The sequence below is a fragment of the Macrobrachium nipponense genome, chromosome 17 (assembly GCF_015104395.2).
Source record: "Macrobrachium nipponense isolate FS-2020 chromosome 17, ASM1510439v2, whole genome shotgun sequence".
Classification (NCBI taxonomy): Eukaryota; Metazoa; Arthropoda; class Malacostraca; order Decapoda; family Palaemonidae; genus Macrobrachium; species Macrobrachium nipponense.
In genome coordinates, this window is record NC_087210.1 from 29,467,163 (window position 1) to 29,482,162 (window position 15,000).

The 15,000-nt window shown below is 35.8% G+C and overlaps 1 protein-coding gene across 2 annotated transcripts in view; it reads right to left on the reverse strand.

The window, feature by feature from the left end:
- LOC135196155 (tubby-related protein 4-like) overlaps positions 1-15,000 on the reverse strand; it is a 453,453-nt gene that overhangs the window by 47,331 nt on the left and 391,122 nt on the right. The gene's annotated exons all lie outside the window — the stretch shown is intronic.

A 15,000-nucleotide genomic window follows, 5' to 3' on the forward strand; every position in this document is an offset into this window, starting at 1 on the left:
TTATGAAAATGTTGATCATAAATCAGTGGGGCATAGGTATCCAACGATAAAATTGCGTGATTTCAAGAAGATAACGGTAAAAAAAAAACGTAGGTTGATAACAGTTGTTTTAATAATATTGGTAGATACAAAATTTCCCGATGGAAGCTATTCAGACATTACAGTAAAAAAAAAAATTACAGTAAAGATAATGTAAAAAACAAAAATTTCTCCAGAGAACCTTCAAATAAAATTTCCTTGAACATGGGTATTAAAATGATCATCATGTCAAGCGATTTGTCTAAATAGGGCAGTTTTTCATTTTCACATCATAAATTATTTATATAATGATTATACTGGCAGATATTAGAATCACATCAGGTCGAACTCTGCTTCTTAGCAACAGGAATGCGTCATCAATGGGCCAACTTTAGGAGAGTGATTGGGAAGCCAATGGACACTTCAAGCGCCTCAGTGGCGTGGTTGCTTTGGTGTTTGCTTCTCACCTCGGTGGTCGCGGGTTCGATTCTCGGCCATTCCATTGAGGAGTGAGAGATGTGTATTTCTGGTGATAGAAGTTCACTCTCGACGTGGTTCGGAAGTCACGTAAAGCCATTGGTCCCGTTGCTGAATAACCACTGGTTCCGTGCAACGTAAAAGCACCATACAAACAAAAACAAACAAAACAATGGACACTTCAGCAGGCGCTCCTTCACTAAGTATTCGCTAGATTGGATATCCCAGCCCATAGCATTTGATTGAACGGTTTACCCGCCAGGCGCAATAGGTTTTTAACGCGTGTGATGTTTGAATAATTAAAGATTATTTGTGGGTTAATGGAAATTGCCTTCTTATATAATTTCAAAAATCTTTTCTAATTCCCTTCTATTTTTTTTTACATTTCTCATTTATGTCTGTTCCCTTCCTCCTGACCACCACCTAGTATATCTTCATGTTTTCTTACATACGGTCTTTCCTGGGGCTTTGCAATGCCTTTGTCTAATCCTTCCCCGCTTTCCATCCACATCTCTTTTATGTAATCTGACTTTCTTCGCATCCGACTCATTTCTCTTAATCACTCATGCATCTTCTTGAGTTTTACCATTTCAACCTAGTATTCCATCTACCCACAATGACGTATCTTTTCTCTACCCTGTCTTTTGTGCATATATCAACTACGACAACCACACTTTCATACACTCCAAACTTAACAAGAGATATATATCCAGTCTCTCTTTCATTAGCATTGTGTTTCGAAGTAACATATTTGTACACTTTCACCTGTTTCAAAATTCTTCCGAATAGAACAAGTGCTACGTCATCTAAAGCTCTGCTTGTGCAGGCACAATCACCATATGTCAATGAGCTTCCCATTCCTGCGTGCGCTGCCCGTTCACCTTTGTCTCACTACTGGCCAAACATCCAGTTTTCATTTTTAAACAATCAGCTGTCATGCATTTCTTCTCTTCTGTACCACATCCATGTACATATAGAATTAGAAGCGCCTGTGGCGAGATCGGTATGGTCTTGGCCTGCCACCTCGGTGGCCGCGAGTTCGATTCGCGAGCATTCCACTGATGGGTTAGAGATGTGTATTTCTAGTGATAGAAGTTCACTTTCGACGTGGTTCGGAAGTCACGTAAAGCCGTTGGTCCCGTTGCTGAATAACCACTGGTTCCATGCAACGTAAAAACACCATACAAACAAAGCAAACAAACATTTAGAATTAGAACCCCAGCTCATTGAGGATTTCTATAACAAGTAGGGTTGCGAGAATGTTATTATTTTGCGGGAAATCCACTGAAGGAAACGTGTTGGCATTGTCTTCATGTTATGAGGTTCATCTGCCACAAATTCCAGGTATTTCCTTCCAGTAAGTAAGTAGTCATAACCCTTCACTAAGTCACCCGCTGCTATGACGTACATTTTATTAGCTGTGCCGGTAGTATTCCACATGAAAAACATTTGACGTGTTGTATGCCATTGCATCTTGGCTTTGATTTTGTTTATATTCATTTTTATTCTGCATAGATTCATTCTTTGATTGTGTTCTTTATTTATTGAATTATTTATGTACAGACTTAAATTCCACAAGGTAAATATAAGTTTTCAGTGTGCAATGTCGTTTGGTAGAAATTGAGTGGGACGTCTTCGTATGATTGTTGTATATTTGTATTCCCTGATAATAATAAGGCGGCTTATTGTGTGTTTGTGTGTTGAGGGGCCCTTAGATCACTGCAGACTATTCGGGTGATTTATCGGTAAAGATCACGGTGACCTTTCAGGAGGACCTCCACCTTCAGCACCTTACCTCTCATCTCCCTCCTGCCCTGTCTCAGCACATCTCGTACCTTAAAACCTTTGCGTTAATGTGTGACTCAGTGGCAACATCAATTTTCGACTATTCTTTCAACTGTCATTGTAAAGGGGAGAGTGTTTCAATGTCTTTGCCTGCTTGTGAGACGACAAATCAGGCCTCTGCAGCAAACTCAAATAAATCAAGGAAAAAAATGTCCACATTCCAGTAGTTTATTGGAATGAAGTTTATCATTTTGTGGAATGAGAGACGTTGCTTGTCTTTTATATACTACTTTTTCAGAAGTTCAAAGCTCATTTGATTTCTAATAGAGATTTTCACCCATTCTGTACAGGACGAATATAGAATGTGTTAGGCTTGTCTTGTACACGTACTTTATACTATGGTTTTCCTGTGTTTTACTGTTTTCTTTACTATGGCTTCATTTTATGCAGTCACTTTTGATTTCCTTCGTCGTTTCCACCACCTTTATTGTATCGTAGTTTTAACTTTACTTATAAGTCATATTTCGTTTTCGTTATTGCATTGCAACCCTTCTTTCATCTCATCCTGTTTAAAACCTGTTTTTATCGTGTTATTGCTTTTCTTGCTTCCTTGTCCTTTGTACAAAGTTATCGCCAGAACTTTCTGATATTTGTTATGCGATGTGGAGGCTTCTAATGACCTCTGTTCAAATGGTAAATGTGGGTACATAATGAAGCGCTGTAACTTCAGTTCGTACCCCTGGAAGTTTAGCGGGAAATTAAAATCGTGAGAAGTTTTGTGTTTCCAAGATGTTGCTCTCTCTCTCTCTCTCTCTCTCTCTCTCTCTCTCTCTCTCTCTCTCTCTCTCTCTCAGTTTAAAAAAATAAAATAATTACTGCTCTAACCAAACTAGCGCATAAATAGATTGTGTTTATTACCAACAGAATCCTGTTTGTACGACGGATCCGCATGAATTTATAAAACTAAGGATTCTTAAGGAATGTATTTTGTGCAATATCATTTTATGTTAGAATTCATTTTTGATTCTTGATTCAATATCACACAAAATGTAGGTGAAATTCATTGATAACTATTTGAAAATTATATGTAATCAACAAACACGTGTAAAAGGTAATCTTCATTTAACGTCCTTGCTAAAAGTAGATAATCTGTGTGAGTTATTTGGGTATTGATTTTATGTTATGTTTATTATTGAAACGAGATTCCACTTCCCCGATTGCTTTGCTGTGAAAAAGTCGGAAAGTACATTTTGAGTTTACTGCGTATTTTCTGAAAGTGAAGCCTATCGCTGTAGAATTAGTTGAATTAATTTTTCATAAAAAAGCGAGATATTTACATGTGATTTTTATGCGTTTCTGAGAGTTTGCCCGCCTTCTCTCTCTCTCTCTCTCTCTCTCTCTCTCTCTCTCTTATTTCAGAGCGCTTGCTCTTTGTTGCTCTGACTGTATGGATAAAAAAAAAACGCAGCACAATTAGGAAACTGTTATGATTTTGGTAGTAGTCAAATTTTGAATTAGGACATACGATTTGTTAACTTCAGGAACATATGTGTGTTTACATATATATAAATATATATATATATATGTTATATATATATATATATATATATATATATATATATATATATATATATAGTGGTGGGTTTTAGGTGTTACAAATGTATATTATATATATATATATATATTGTGTGTGTGTGTGTGTGTGTGTGTGTGTGTTTATGTGCGTCTTATAACTCTCTCATTGTTAAAGAAATAAAATGCTACGTGTGTAATCACATATTTATATGTCTTTTTGTATAGAAAAGTTACTTAAGGGAAGTTTCTTTGTCATGGGAGGAAGGCTGGTATTTTACCTCTCTCAAGACCTAAAAGGTAGGGAAAAGAATCGAGGCAGTACATAAATATTTAACCTTTCCCTTCCGCTCTACTTGAGTATGAAATTTTATTATCACTTTCTGTTTGCATAAGAAGGTAATTCTCTCTCTCTCTCTCTCTCTCTCTCTCTCTCTCTCTCTCTCTCTCTCTCTCTCTCGCTTAATGCAACACTGTTTCCGTAAACTTTTCTTGAATGTATTCAGCACCGTTTGTGACTATATTTGTTGAGAACGGAGCTTCCTAGAATATAGATTAGGGATAAGTAGCTTTATCTTCTCGACTGAATAAAAATATCTCTTGGCATTAGCGACTAGACTCTGCCCTTTTCGCGTTTTGCTGTTTGTCTGATTATTCGCATCTGTTTTCTTGTTCTCCGTTGTCTTTTCAGTGGTCGTGTAATAATTTACCCCGAATTGGCCGAGGAGTTTTAGTTATTTATTTTCGCAATGTTATTTTACTTGGGGGTGAAGTAAGTTTTCCGTGAATGTGTTTCAAGTTTAGTCATTCGAAAAGGTAATTTCTATGCCGTGTATATATGTCTAAAAGTAGTAAGTTCTCAAATGAACATGGTATTAATGACAAATACACACACAATCTATAAATTATATATATATATATATATATATATATATATATATATATATATATAATATAATATAATATGATATAATATATAATGTGCACATACATACATACATACGTGGACGCATATTGAGGATGATAGCTTCCGGTTCTCACCAAAGTGTTGTGTTTACTATATATATATATATATATATATATATATATATATATATATATATATATATATATAAATATCACCGTGATTCATATATATCATTCGAGCTACAAATGTCCTTTAATATCTAATTCGCTCTACCGCGGAATTGATATATTTTCATATACGTACCGAAGTGGAATTTTTAGTTGATAATAATTTCCTCCCCTCATGGATATATATATATATATATATATAGATATATATTATATATATATATATATATATATCTATATCTATCTATCTATATATCTATTATCTATCTATACTATCTCTATCTATCTATCTATATCTATTATTATATATATATATATATATTATATATATATATATATATATATATATATATATATGGGTGCATATTGAGGATGATAGCCTTCCGGTTCTTGCCAATTATTTTTTTATGAAATTGTTAAGAGGAAAATGTACACTTTGCTTCTCTCCTGCCAGCTTTATTTCTTCCTCCTTTATGCGTATTTTTCCTCAACTATTTTCATAGTTGGGTTAATTTCCTCAACAATTACTCAAATGTTCGTTGCTGATTTTTTTTACAAATACCTCAAAGTGGATTGCTTTCATAAGTTTTATCAGCGCAACTCGGATTTTTTTAAATTATTGTTTTGACCTAAAGGGAAAAATGAATTTTACCAAAGCTCTGCATTTCTACGTAAAATTGTCACAATTTTCATTCAAGGATATTTCAGTGATAACAAAATACTAAAATTTTATAGGAAGTGCGAAACTGTTCTGTTATTGTAATTGTTATTTCCACCATATTCCCAGTGGTAAGTTACAATACTCGTGCGAACTATTGTTATTGCTCCTATTATTCTTATTAATATATTATGCGCATTCTTCATTTTTTCGGTGCCTAATAATTTCGGCTGGTTTGAAGAACCTTTTAGAAACTGTACGCAAGGAAAATTTAGGATACGGTTAGCCAAAGCACGGTGTTCATTCCTACGATTTTTTATTTTTCCCTACTTGAATGGTAATGAACAATCGTGTATTTATAAGAAGGAAATTATCATCAAATGTCGCTTGTCTTCTGTTTCCTGTCCTCTTCAACATCATAAAAGAAATCTCTTCACCTTTCGCATGCTGCTCAGAAAATTGCCGAAGACCATTGCCAGGTCTTCTTATCAAAATGATTGATGTCACTGTCATGGAGGACGAAGTTTAATGTTTAAAAAGCCAACAGCTTTAAGTAAAAGTGGATAAGTTCATATTGAAGCACCTCTCGGTAAAAGAGCCTGCCCCAGAGGATGTATAAAGTGGAGTAAACACTTTCGTACAAGGAACATCATTCGAAAGCTAAGTGAAAGTGCAAGACCTACAAGAAAACAAATGTTTCTCATAAATACTGGGAATCAAAAATGAATTGTGACCTGCGAGCCTCTGCGAAACTCTCCTCACCAATCTATACAAATTCGTCTCACTTTCTCCCCGAAGAAATATACGTGGATGTTTGAAATCCAGAGGTAACATATCTGACGTCTTCTTTGAAAGACAAAGCTTTAACTTAAGCCGAAGGATTTCTATATAGACGGAATAATGGCCACCTAAAATGTAGGGCTCTTCTGACTATTTGCCGGTTTCCCCACCTGCCCCCATCACCATAGCATTAATCGGTGGCTCCGCTATTATTCTTTCAAATATTGCCTAACCGCATCAGCTTAAAAGGCCATGTGCAGGTCAACCGCCACAACATAGAAAATATTATTTATAATCATAAGCCATCCCCTGATGAAAACGGCCATGTGCAGAAAGGCCTTGTCGCCTCGACCACTTTTTTTTATATTTTCATGCCTCCTCTTGTACATCCTCTACCGGCCACTCAGTAGTAAATCCCATTACTTTCCTTAATCAACTGTATTCTTATCCCCATGATAGTATTTCAGGCATTAGTTATTATTCTTACCCCCATGATAGTATTTCAGGCATTTGTTAGTTGGAAAGTTTGTTGAAATACGAGTAAACAAGTAACAATATTTCTAGGCTGAAAACTAGGAAAAGAGAGGAGAACAATGTTAATAAAGTTTTGTATTTTTTCAGGAACATTTCCGTCCCCTGTATTCCTTTTATTCCTTGTAACATCCCACCATACTTTTTGCGCGTTTTAAACTTCTCTCTTCGTTTTTTCTCTTTTTGTTCTTTTTGTTCTGTGTTTATCCTTCCATACTCAAAGTTAATGTGGATTCTTTGTTTGCGTTGTTTACCTGGTTTTGTAGGTGCCAGAATATGCACAGCTTCCACCCCAGCGTTGTTTCTCTTTTAAAGAAGGTAGAATGGTTGTCGGTATCCCGCGGTGTCGTAGAGGGTCTTCAGGTTTAGCGTTTATTTCCTCCATTCTAAGGATTTATGTGAAGGAATTTATTATTACAGTGGCTCTTCGAACTTCGTGCCTGATTCTATTTTTAGACATATTGTTTCTAATGTAGAAAGGGTTTCCTACAAAATAAGCATGCGCATATGTATTTTCCCTTCAAGTTCATGGGTTTATGTGTTTTGCAGTCTTATGAAAGGTATTTTTAAAAGATTACCTGGATATGCGGCCAGTCTGTCAATGTATAGTTCATGAAAATTATCTAAATATCTGTTTGTGAACGACTAAACATTGCTGAATGCCCTAAAGATTCTCTGGCTTACTATAGCGTAAATTGTATTTGTATAGAACGACATCGTAAGTACAAAATGGAACCATGAAAGAGGCCATAGTGATTAGTTGGCAGTGATGGTCTTTCGACGAGGAATAACGGTTTAGTTCGGTATATAGCTGGATTCCACGACTACCAAATATGGTCGAGGGAAGAAGATAGTTCACAGGGTCGTTTTGGAAAGCAGTAACATAAGAAACTCATATCTGGCGACGAGCCTTAAATCCGTAGATATAGAATGAGATGATTAGAATGATAAAATGATTAAAAAAAAAAGGTTTAGGGGAACTGAAAAGGTTTTGAAATCATCGTGAATTCAGTTAAAGAAGAGATAAAAATAGTCATTGAACCCATACTATTGCTGACGATTAAGTATGTCGTATCCATTGGAACGCTTCTAGGAGTAATGCTGATTCGAAGAGGCAATACAATACTAATACGGATGTAGAGACATGGTACGAAAGAACTTGTGTGATCATCAACGCCGTTTGGTTAAAAACTAGTTTATCCTTTGCCCGAAATTACTTAGGCGATAACTACGTCGACTCTCTCTCTCTCTCTCTCTCTCTCTCTCTCTCTCTCCGAGTTAAACGAAGTCTGTTAGGTATTATATTGAAAGAGACGACGTATAAGACTAGATTAGACTAATAACTTCCTTTAATAAAAACCTTAGATTAGACTAATAACTTCCTTTAATCAAAACCTTATTAGAGTTTGTCATGCTTTTACTTGAGCTCGTAATCAGACATTTGCAACATTAATAATATTAGACATATACACACGAAATATGCTTAAAATAGTCACGTGACGACTGCTGTTATGTTGATATGGAATGCATAGAATAATAATGCATTGCCGAACTAGAATTTTTTTTTTTAGGCTGGAGTGGATTTTGCCGCAAATGCAGTGTTAGGTTTCTGAACTTATCTGCTGCAAGGTCGAGATAGTTATACACAACTGAAATCGCGGGGAAGATGAATATTTAATTAGAGGTCGAGAGATGGAGGTAGAGAGGAGGGAGACTTGACAGCTCGACGTAGATATGATGTGGGTGGTTTAGATGCAAAGAGAGATACAATAATGGAACACAAAGTGTCGTCTAAGATAAGGAGCCGTCTCCCGAGAAGATCGACTTGAAGCATCTTATGTATTGGAAGAAGAAATGTCGGGGTTCAAGAACCTCTCTCTCTCTCTCTCTCTCTCTCTCTCTCTCTCTCTCTCTCTCTCTCTCTCTCTCTCAGAACACGCCTCCTCCAACTTGGTGTCCTAGCGATGCTCATTGCCTCAGCCAGCGAGGTTGGAAGGAGAATCGTATTCAGCCGTATTTATTTGTTTGTTCGTGTGATGGGTTTACTATATCCACTGGATATTTTTCCAGCTGGCTTATGGCGAAAGGGGGAATTAATTAGATTTTCACATCGATCTCATGCGGATCTTCGGTGTGTGTTTTTTCTCATTGACAGTACGAGATCTTGCCAGTTTTGATGTTTTTTCTAATATCCATAAAAAGCTACCAAGGTGCGTGTTTTTGTAACATACGCATAATAATTACCAAGATATTTTTAACAATTCATAACCGCTACCAAGATTGCTTCTATTAGCTTTCTAAAAAGCACACTATTATGCCGGATTTTTTTTTTGAGTACTCTCTCAGATCTTACAAACTACTGAGGCTAGAGGGCTGCAAATTGATATGTTTATCATCCACCCTCCAATCAAGTATACCAAGTTGCAGCCCTCTAGCCTCAGTAGTTTAGATTTTATTCAAGGTTAAAGTTTGTCATAATCGTGCGTCTGGCAACAATATAGGCCAGGCTACCCTCAGGCCGTGGTTAAAATTTCATGAGCCGAAAGATAGATTTATTTTTGGTGGTCTTGATTATACGCTGTACAGAAAACTCGATTTCTTCGGCGCAGTTTTACTGTGTATTTATTTTAGCATCTACATAACTACCAAGATTACTTTTTTATGGCATTTAGAAATTTTTTTAATATCTAGGTTTTTCATAGCGTCTATAAAACGAGTAATGAGATGATTTATTTCTGGAATCCGAAAAAAATACTACCAAGATCACTCTATTCCCAGTATTTACAGAATAATTAGTTTTTATTTTGTTCCCAGTATTTACAGAATAATTAGTTTTTATTTTCAGTATTTTTTAATCGGGTGCAAAGATCACTGGGTAATTAATTACCTACAAAACAAACAATCAAGATAATGTCAAGAGAAGCTACCTTACAGAAGCGAAATAATGTCAAGAGAAGCTACCTTACAGAAGCGAAATATTTCTCAGCAGTATTAAGGGAGGTCACTGAAGCAATAGGTATAATTTTACGTGGGATGTCGTAATATGTGTAGATTTTCTTCCATTTGCACAGCTTACTAAATTACAAATAATTATATGGATATTTAGAAATCTTTGTTTGCAAGTGCGAGGTATTATGCGACATCGACGAAACTTGAACACATATGACGGTGCACAAAGAACAACTTTGTTGCTTGTTTTTATAAAACTTCGCTCGGTATCTAACATGACGAGAGTATTCGTCCGATTTCGTTCCCATTTATATAGTTTTGTCGAGTTTCTCGGTTCTGGATACGAAAATATTCTTAGTTTTTAGGTCAATGAATTGTGAAATTATAATCCAAATCAATTATTATTCTGATTTTTAGTTTATTTCAGGATTTCATAAACACTTGCAGATGGTGTTGTCACCCAAAGGAATTCATGAGTATACAGATAAGTTGCGCTACCATAATTCAATAATAATCTTTAGCAATGAGACCAGAGGCTAAGCCCCTTCACAAGAGCAGTAATTCTCTTATAATTGGGATGATGAAAAGAATTTCTGACATAAACAGAACTTATTTATCATCTGACGTTTGTGATCTCCTTCTTATACGTCTAAAGTAACCTGAGCCCCTGCATTGTTGATAGGTTGCGTCTAAATGACGTTTTCATCAAGTGGAATAAAAATATAGAAAGACGAAAAGGCAGAGAAGTAGGTAGAAATTATTGTCGATAATACTACTTCACCAAGTTGAAGTATCTGCGTTCACACGTTCGAATTCTCGAGATAGACGAAAAAGAGGCTTGTGGAAAAAAATTTGGAGCACGAGTTCTCGACCAGAGCATGAATAGAAAAATGTAGTCAGAAATCTGAGCCAAAGGACTTAATGGTCTTTAGGGATAAGTGGACCGTGAGAACATTCAAAGCAGGCAATAATGTTTAGAGCTCAAGATTAAGAAGATTTAGAGCGTAAAGTTCGAAATGACTTGTGTGTGTGATATATTTATATATATATATATAATATATATATATATATATATATATATATATATATATATATATATATATATATATATATATATATATATATAAGGTAATGCCACGGAGGGAAATGAAAACACGAGAACTGCCGAGATCTTTCGGTATTAACGACCCTCTACTGTTGCCAAGGTTTGTCAAGACCGAAATATCCGTGACGTTACCCCATATATATATATATATATATATATATATAGATAGTATATATATATTATATATATGTGTGTGTGTGTGTGTGTGTGTGTGTTTTATATATTTCGTGATCAAGTTATTCATGTTTGTATGTGTGTGTGTATATATATATATATATATATATATATATATATATATATATCCAAATATATATATAGATTAATCCAGATGGTCTGGGTAAAGCCTACTAGCAATAACCCCTTTAAGATGAAAATGTGTAAACTAAGTGTTTTATATATATATATATATATATAAAGATAACATTTAGTGTATACATTTTCCTCTTAAAGGGGTTATTGTTGTTAGAAGGTTTTACCCAGAAACCCTTCTGGTTTTCATCAAGTCTTTTTTTTTTTTTTTTAATAAGTCTGCTAGTTTCGCAGACCTTGCCTAGTAAAAACCCATCATGATTCTATTGACCTAATCAGTTCATTAATTACCCTACAATTAGACGACTTTGGTGGTCACAACCATTTTTTTACTAGGAATGTGGGTAGTAGGCTACCCCCGTTTGTTTCTTAAGTCTTTCCTGGAATAAGCCTTTTGGTCAAAAAGAAAATATAGACAAGTTTATCATCGGCATAAAATGAGGAAGATGAATGCAATGGTAATGAATGACCTTACATGTTAAATGTCGTGAAATGTCCACGGAGAAAAATTACTAAAGATTTTCCTACTTCTCTTTGCCTTTGGCTAACATTATCTCTCTCTCTCTCTCTCTCTCTCTCTCTCTCTCTCTCTCTCTCCACACACACACACACACACACATTTTTACTGCCATGGTGATACCGATTATCTTTTTCTATTTGAAAAATATTTTGCTCTCTCTCTCTCTCTCTCTCTCTCTCTCTCTCTCTCTCTCTCTCTCTCTCTCTCTCTCTCTCTCTCTGGATGGTAATATGTACCTGGTATGTTTTTATTTTTTCAGGAAATAACTTTTCCGAGATTGTAAATTATCATTCCCTTCATAAGATAGGTTGTTTAGGTTATCTAGAAGTATATATTATTTTTCCATCTATATATGTATATGCTTTTTTATATATAAGGAAATTAAAAATGATCCTTCCAAGGATATTGTATTCTGAATAATGCAGATTTTTAAAATTTATTCATTGGCTGTCACGCCTTTTGACAGGTCATTTTTTCACGATGACAATTTCAATTTTCTTATGAAGACTTGCAAGTTACCATTTGCTTTCCAGAGAAGAACGCGAACAAGAATAAAAGGCGGCCGAGGTGCACAGAAATCTCTAGCTTTCATCAAAGGTTTGTTCAGCTCTCTCTCTCTCTCTCTCTCTCTCTCTCTCTCTCTCTCTCTCTCTCTCTCTCTCTCTCTCTCTCTCTCTCTCTCTCTCAAAAGTCCACCGCCCTTTCCTACCCCATCTTCTTCCCCATCCTTATCCTCCTCCTCCTCCTCCTCCTTCCCTGACTCGGGTGTCGTCAATCTCCTCTCCTGTCCCAGCAATCCTTATCTCCTGGGCATCGTCGCTCAGGCGCTTCCTCCTCCTCCTCCTCCTCCTCCTCCTCCTTTTCCTCCTCCTCCTCTCATTGTCTCGAAAGGGAGAAGCAGCAACAACAACAACAACAGCAGCAGCACCTCCGTAATAACCCCCATTTCTGTCCACGAGAACCTCTTAACACCGCGGAATGCTCCAGCATTTACTCCAAACTCCGCTGCCGCCTCATCTCCAATCATACAGTCGCACTTCCCTGAAGGCAGACCATTTTGCAAAGAGACTGAAAACTCGCCACATCTTCCCTACTCTGGTGGATTTGGGGCGATGAATCTAAGTAGCTTAGATCATAGGCATGAACAATGTGAAATTTTATACATGAGTAAAACAAAGAGATATTAACTTAAAAGAAACTAACATGTTTGAATCGAAAGTTGCTCTTCAACTCCACCACAACCTTAGGGCTTCTGCCAGATATTCTATCGCTGTATCTCTACCCATCAGAGAATGCTTGTACATCATTAATTTCGCTCATGTCCTCGAGCTTACGGAATATTCTTCTTATTGTATCTCGGATGTTAAAAATCAGGTTTTCGCCTTTTTTTTAATGTCAACTTGGACAAGTTCTTGGATATCTAAAACAAAACAAAAAAAAATGAGCCAACGTGCAGTTCTACCAGCCATTTTAGCTTCTCTAATACAGGTCTTAATTCTAAATTGATCAAGTTTCTTGTTTTAAATTTCGAAGACGGACCCAACATGACTGCTTTGAATAACAACAATAAGTAGAGTCTTAAGTCCCCCGTCCATGGAGAGGTTGAACCGACAATCAGATATCTCTTCATATTTAATACCATCCAACTCTATTCGTAAGGAATGAAATATAAATTTCCAACAATTATTTTTATGGTAAATTGACCAACATATTACAGTATCCATTGCTTGTTATTATCGGCAATAGGTGTTTCATGTCTTTGATGCCCAGTACGTCGATGAAAATCTGTCTATATTAACTGTAGCTAAATCAAATTTTCATCTGTATATATATATACTCATTCTTCACATTTTCAGTAATAGTAAACTATATTCTGGTCTATTGCTGGGTGAATATTTTGTATAACCTTCCAAAACTCACTTGAAATCACCTTTGCCGCTACAGAAAAAAATCTGGAAAGCGAAAGAATTGAATATTCTTCCTCCCTTTTTCTCCGCTGACAAAAATCTTCAAAACAATCATGAACATCCCCCTGTTTTCCCCTCTATCAAAATTATTCTCTGGAACGTGAGATGTCTTTCTGTGCTGCATCATCATGAACATACTTCTCTGGCAGTATTTTTTCTCTATTTTCTGTCTCTTTTCCAAAATCTTTAAAGAGGCATGAATAAGCACTATTGGCATCGTTGTAATTGCCAAGATTAATTTATAAAAGCAATAATATTCATCCTGTTTAAATTATGATCAACCTCCCTAAGTTTATCAGATGTGGTTGAAAAGCTTTAAAAATCATGAATCTTCTCTTTCTTTTCCTTTTACTGCCAAATGTTATTTAGATTCAAGAACGTCCTCCGTTTTTCTTCCCTCTGATGCCAACAAAACCTTTGGTAGTAAGAAAGTTCTTCATCTTTTCATTTTTCCTATACCAAAAATAATTGGGTATCACAAACATATTACCCTGAATTTCAAATCTTTCAACTTTCTGTGAATTCATTGTTTTCGTCATTTTATACCATGCAAAGAAATCTTCCGAAATCATGATTTTTCCCGATGATTTTCCTCCGTAACTGAAAAATCGTTGGAATTATGACTTTCTCTGTTTTGCTAAAAGTCTCTAGAGTTCATGATTTAAGTCTGCCGTGAAAAATCTCGCACAACACCAGCTTTTCTGTTTCATTTTCCTTCAACACGGTAATCGTTTGAAGTAATTTTAACTATCGAATTTTTCTAATGCTGCTAAAATTCTTCAAATTCTTGGCTTTACTTTATTTTTCCTTTATGTTGGTAAACTCCGGTAAACTCCTTTTGAATCGTGTCTTTTCTCGCTGTGTTCTTCTTCATCTGCTGAAAACTTCGAAATCATGACTTTGTTTTCCATCTTCACTGAAATCACAACTTTTATCCTGTTTTTCTTCTGACCTTTTGGATTTATGACTTTCCTCCCTCTGGGTCTCTTCCCCCCCCCCCCCCCCCCCCTTGTGTTTAACGTGTTTTGAATTTTACTTGCCTCCCCTCTTTCCCTTCGGCTGCTAAATGATTTTGAATCGGATTTCTTCCTTTGTTTTCTCTGTTGCTAAAATGGTTTGAAATCATGGGTGGTTTCCTGGAGTATTCTGTTTGCGTTGGAAATCTGATAGGAACCATGACTTCTCTCTTCCCATGTTGCCTTAAAAATACTTAGGCTCATATAATTAAAGCAGTACATTTAATTTATTATGAACT